This window comes from Physeter macrocephalus, chromosome 19 (assembly GCF_002837175.3).
Source record: "Physeter macrocephalus isolate SW-GA chromosome 19, ASM283717v5, whole genome shotgun sequence".
NCBI lineage: Eukaryota > Metazoa > Chordata > Mammalia > Artiodactyla > Physeteridae > Physeter > Physeter macrocephalus.
This window is the reverse complement of record NC_041232.1, coordinates 19,935,510-19,941,906: the sequence shown is the minus strand read 5'-3', so window position 1 is coordinate 19,941,906 and position 6,397 is coordinate 19,935,510.

Here is a 6,397-nt window from a genome sequence, read left to right as displayed (position 1 = left end):
GTGGGATCCTCCCGGACCGGGGCACGAACCCGTGTCCCCTGCATCGGCAGGCGGACTCTCAACCACTGCGCCACCAGGGAAGCCCTCAATGACCATTTTTGACCGACGTATCTGATTTTGTTGGCGGCCGTACTTTTGCCAATTACTTAGATACTGTCATCCATCTCTACCGACATCCTCTTATCTGTTTATCTTTTCCTTCTGCAATCTGGGCAAACCCTTGTTCATTCTCTGTCTCAGATGCTGTCTCTCCTTTGATTTCTCCAAAACACTGGTTTTTATTTAAATGTTTTTCTATTTTTGGCCACACCGCACAGCTTGCGGGATCTTAGTTCCCCGACCAGGGATCGAACCCAGGCCCCAGCAGTGAGAGCGCGGAGTCCTAACCACTGGGCCGCCAGGGAAGTTCCGCCAAAACACTGCTTTAAATAGTCATCGTAGTTTCCCTTTTCTTAAAACGTCCCCTTCTCTTACCCAGATCACTTTTTGTCATTTCGGTTTGTTGCCTTGCTTTTTATCTCTTCTCGTCAAGACTGCGGTCCTGTGAGTTTTGCTAGAGGTTGAATTTTTTTCCCGTAGGTCAGTGGCTCCAAATGCCTCTGAGGAGGAGAAGGACACAAGTGATCTGTTTTACAAAGCACTGGGGCTGCAGCGGCAATGCACACTTCAAGGAGAGGAGAGGCAGCAGGCGGGGGAGGGGGACCAGCTAGGAGGCTGCTGAAGGGAAGGACATTTTATTCTGCACCCACATGACTTTGCCAGAAAAATCACACCCCCTCCCAAACCCCTGCTGAGTTATCCTTTGTTATTTTTAAGTCTTAGTGCATTAGTACAATTATCATCTGATAAACGTTTATCACCTTGTTTCATTTTTCAACATAAAGTCCCAGGCAAAAATCCCCCTCCTACGCTCTTCTCTATTAAATTGGGTTCCTGGCTTAAGGAGATGACTTCAAGCAACTTTTATTGATACCGGTTTTCTTCGGCTAACAAGAAACTGACAACAACCATAATAGTAGCTGAACTTTTGGAGCACTTTTTACATGTAAAGCATGATTCCAAGTGCTCGACCTGTATCAATCCATTTAAACCTCAAAACAATCCTATGAGGCTAAGGTTACACCCATTTCACAGATGAGGAGACAGAGGCACCAAAAGGTCACACAGCTCGAAAGCTGCAGAGCTGGGATTCCAAGCTAAGCAGCCCCTGTTCTTAACCAGGAGAACAAACTGTACAGACTAAATGCCCAACAAATATTAACTCTACATCATGTTTAATGTGTTGCTGTGGGTCCTCCCCTCACCCCCAATACCACCTCCTGGCAGCGGTCCCGTGGGTGCCTCTGAAGGCAGGTTACCAGATAATACAGGACGCCCGGTTCAATTTGAATTTCAGACAATCAATGAATACTTTTTTAGTTTAAGTGGGTCCCGACTTGTGGACATTTGGGTTGTTTCCAGTGTGGCGCTATTAGGCGTAAAGGTGTAAGCCTTTGTGTGGATGTGTTTCCATTTCTCTTGGGTGAACACCTACCAGCGGGACTGCATCCTGACCAGCTGAGAACAGGCGTTCCAGCTGCCCCCATCTTTTTAACATTAATCGCTCTAGTGGCTGAGAAGTGGTAGCCCCTTTGACTTTTGCCCCACCTACCTCCTTCCCCTGCCTCCAAACCCCACTCAGTACTTCAGCAATTTGATAGCTGGATTCTTTGAGTCTCACGTCCGCCCAAACACAGCCCATCAGGAGCAAATACAAAGGGTTAGAGGGCAACCTGGGCTGCTAAGCGGAGGAAATATTAGTGCGTCCGCTCTCGAGATGAAGGATGTGCAGAAGGAAAGACCTAGACCTTTTTTTTTATGCCAGTGCTCAGGGAGTTGGATTCTCCTGGGAGGTAAGCTCTGGAATGAGCCCAAAGCGATGCAGCTTGAGTGTGTGTCAGACGCTGGTCTGTGTCGAAGGGGAGAGAGGATGCAGAGAAAAACGGCACACCCCACTCCCGCCTCAGGGCGCAGACTCAAGTGTGAGGGGCACACTCCCTGCTGGCCCTGGTGCTGCCCAGCTTCTCCCCAGCCACCGGGGCCCCTCTGTTTTCTTCCAACGATGATGAAGCAGCTGTTTACCGAGCATCTGTTTACAGCCCGGTGCTCTGCTCAGGGCTTCAAGTCCGAGATCTCACTTAATCCTCTTCGGCCCCTGAGATGGGTACTATTATTGTCCCAACGTACAGAGGAGGGGAACGGAGGCATGGCGTACCGTAAACGCCCAAGGTTATACTTGGCCAAGGTCATCCTGCCAGGGCGGGGCATTCTGTCTCAAATCTCCTTTCTTAGCCATCTCCATGATCTGCGTGTCCACCTCACCTTCCTCTCTAGGGACTCCAACCTCTCCTGCCTCCTACCTCGATGGAGGTCGTGGCACCAGTTCAACCCGTTATGGAGGCAAAGCTTTTGTCCCAGAGCTGATGTGACAGTTCCAGCACGATCAATATTTTGCCTGAGATAGGTCACCGGGGGCGAGAACCCAGGGTCTCAGGGTCTGTGCCTGCGAGGACGGGGCCTCCGAGAGTCGAGGTTCCTCACATCACCCCCCTGGGAAGACAGGACCGCAGAGGCAGATTTCCAGTAGGATGAGGGTTGACTTTGCTTTCTCCCAAATTGGGCAACTGAGGCAGGATGGAGGGCCAGCATTCAGAGCTGTGTGCTAAAGAGACCAAGCAATGTCCTAGGGAAACTGTGGCATCCCGGGGGGTCGCTCTGGAGGACCGCACAGAAGCCAGCGAAAGATGGGAGCAGAGACGGACGGGGCCGGTTAGAAGCGAGACCGTTCCTGCCTACATCCACTCTCTAACCCCCTAGTTTTCCACACTTGTGGGGCCTTATTTCTGTTCTTGGAAACATTCCAGAATCCTCCCAAGCTGGGTTAGGGCATCACGTGATGCCTCCTGCCTTAATTTGCTCTCCAAGGAGACCCAATTATAGCCACACTTTCCTCCCTGCTCCCTTTCTCAGGTGCTTTAGCTGCTTAGTCAGTAACTTACTCCACAGCACCTAGTTGTGTTGTTAATAAAGGCCAGCCTGCTCGGGGATCTCTATTCATTGGTTCACCATGAAGCCTTTTACAAGAGAACTGGAAAGAATTTCTGGGAGGGAAAAGGGGTGGGGGCAGAGTCATAGTAAATTTAAGTTGAGGTCCCTCCCCCAGCCCCCTCTCCTTTTCTTCATTCCTTAGGCCATTAAAAGCACTAAAGACTGCATGTTTCTGAGCAGTCTTTCTTAGTTATGGGCCCAGGGCCAAGGGGCGTGCTGCAGATTTTCCCTTATAAATTACTGCATTTTAACATAGACAGTGAACTGAACACGGTGGAGCTGCCGCGCTCGCTGGGTCTTCCACACAGCGTCTGTAACTTAAGATTTTATAAAGGGTTGGAGCAAATTCTTAGTTAATAAGGGTTGGAATGCAGCAGAAACTACTCAAACTGCAGGCAAAATGGCAGCTCGGCAGCCGGAAAAGAAATGGACATCAGGTTCTCAATCCTGTTATCTTTTCTTTTTTTTTTTCTTTTCCTTATAGGTTATTATAATATCCTGAATATAGTTCCCTGTGCTCTACTGCAGGTCCCTGTTTTTTATCTCTTCTATATACAGTTGTTTGCATCTGCTAATTCCAAACTCCTAATTTATCCCTCTCCCACCCCGCTTTCCCCTTTGGTAACCATAAATTTGTTTTCTATGCCTGTGAGTCTGTTCCTGTTTCATAAATAAATTCACTTGTGTCAGGTTTTAGATTCCACATATCAGTGATATCATATGGTATTTGTCTTTCTCTGTCTGACTTACTTCACTTAGTATGATCATCTCTAGGTCCACCCATGTTGCTGCAAATGGCATTATTTCATCCTTTTTTATGGCTGAGTAGTATTCCACCATATATATGTGTACCACGTCTTCTTTATCCATTCATCTGTTCACGAACACTCTCTTTATCCCCGTCCAAACTACATATTTAACCCACATTTGCCTCATTTTTTTCCCTGATGATGTTAAAAAAAACCCAAACACCTCAACCCTATAAAGTAGGAAGCAACCCTATGAAGCACTATGTCTTGATGGTCAAAATGTGGTTCTGAGGACAGACCCTTCAGCTTCACAATCTCTGCTCCGTAGTCTATTAGCTTTAAGACTTCAGGTACGTTACTAAGAAGACTCAGTGTCACCAGCTGTAAAATCAGTCGATTTGGTTATAGAAGCCTGAATTAAGACAGCAGTTTTTCTCGAACTTCTCATCACGACTCACATTTAGGAACTCTGTATCTCAAACCAGGCAGCACACCACATACACACACACTCACGTACACACACATTTCTGATATGAAAGTTTCATGAATCCATGCTTAGTCTTACTATGTGTGACGCACTCTAATACTTTGTTTCCTCGTCCCCTTTTTTCATGGCACAGCGGACTTTGGCTCACTAAATTGATTTCAATCCTCATTAATGGGCATCACCCTCATTTTGAAAAAAAAAAACTGCCCTAGAGAAACTAGGAGACACAGATAAGAGTATTCCTAGCAGCTTTGTTCATGATAGGAAAACAAACCAAACCACAGTCAACCAAACCAGGAAACAGCTTAAGTATCCACCAACAGGAGGATGGATAAATACATGATACTACATTCAAACAAGGGGATATTGTACTTAGTGAAAATGAATGAACTAACATAACATGTATCAACGTGGATGAACTTACAAAGACAATACTAAGTCAAAGACACTAGTCATGGAAGAAGCGATACAGTACTATATATAAGTATATATGCATACATATTATATATTTATAATAATATGTATATATATATATATATATATATATATATGCTTAAACACATACAATGTATAGTGTTTAAGGAGATGTTCATCCATATGTAGAAATGTTTAAAAAAATGCGTAGGATTAACTAACACCAAATTCAGGATAACTGTTAACTCTGGTGAGACACCAGAATTTCATTTGTTTGTTTGGTGATGTTTTCTTTCTTAAGCCAGTGGCAGGCATGTGGCTTTTGTTATATTCATCTTGAAATCTTCTTGATCATCTCTAGTTTTAATTTTTTCAAAAATCAAATGAAAGATAACAGGATTGAGAAGCAACCTAAGTGTCCATTGACAGATGAATGGATAAAGAAGATGTGGTATATATATACAAGGGAATACTACTCAGCCATAAAAGAATGAAATATTGCCATTTGCAGTGACATGGATGGATCTAGAGTTTGTCGTACTAAGTCAGACAGAGACAAATATCATGATAACACTTATACGTGGAATCTAAGAAATAATACAAATGAATCTATTTACAAAACAGAAACAGACTCACAGACATAGAAAACAAACTTATGGTGACCAAACAGGAAAGGGAGGGAGGAGGCATAAATTAGGAGTTTGGGATTAACAGATACACACTGCTATATATAAAAACAAGGATTAACTGTATAGCACAGGGACCTATATTCAGTAACCTATAATGGAAAATAATCTGAAAAAATATATCTGTATAACTGAATCACTTTGCTGTATACCTGAAACTAACACAATATTGTAAATCAACTATACTTCAATTAAAAAATTAAAAATTAAAGGAAGTTCCTGCTTCCCTAGAAAGAAGAAGGAAGAAACGATACAGTTGTAGTGCGTTGTGAGGAAATGCAGATTCATTGTTTGTCTACATTTACCCAACAAACAAACAAAAAAGGAAAGTAAGTCTGTTAGAAAAAAAAACATAAAATGCATCCCAAGAAACCAAAAAGAAATGCCTTTTTTAAAAAAAATTAATTTATTAATTTATTTATTTTTGGCTGCATTGGGTCTTCGTTGCTGCATGCAGGCTTTCTCTAGTTGTGGCGAGCGGGGGCTACTTCATTTTGGTGCGCAGGCTTCTCATTGCGGTGGCTTCTCTTGTTGCAGAGCATGGGCTCTAGGCGCGCAGGCTTCAGTAGTTGTGGCTCACGGCTCTAGAGCACAGGCTCAGTAGTTGTGGCGCAAGGGCTTAGCTGCTCCGCGGCATGTGGGATCTTCCCGGACCAGGGCTCGAACCCGTGTCCCCTGCACTGGCAGGCGGATTCTTAACCACTGAGCGACTAGGGAAGTCCCAAGAAATGCCTTTTGAATGATTCACCTTTGAACATCAACATCGTAACTCCTGTATTAGTTTCCTAGCGCTGCCACAATGACAAACTAAGTGGTTTAAATAACAGAAATTTATTGTCTCACAGTTCTGGAGGCTAGAGGTCCGGGATCAAGGTGTGGCTTCACAGGGCCATCTCCCTGTTTGCATGTCTGTGTCCGAATTCCCCTGTTTATAAGGACACCAGTCATGTTGGATTAGCACCACCCTACTCCAG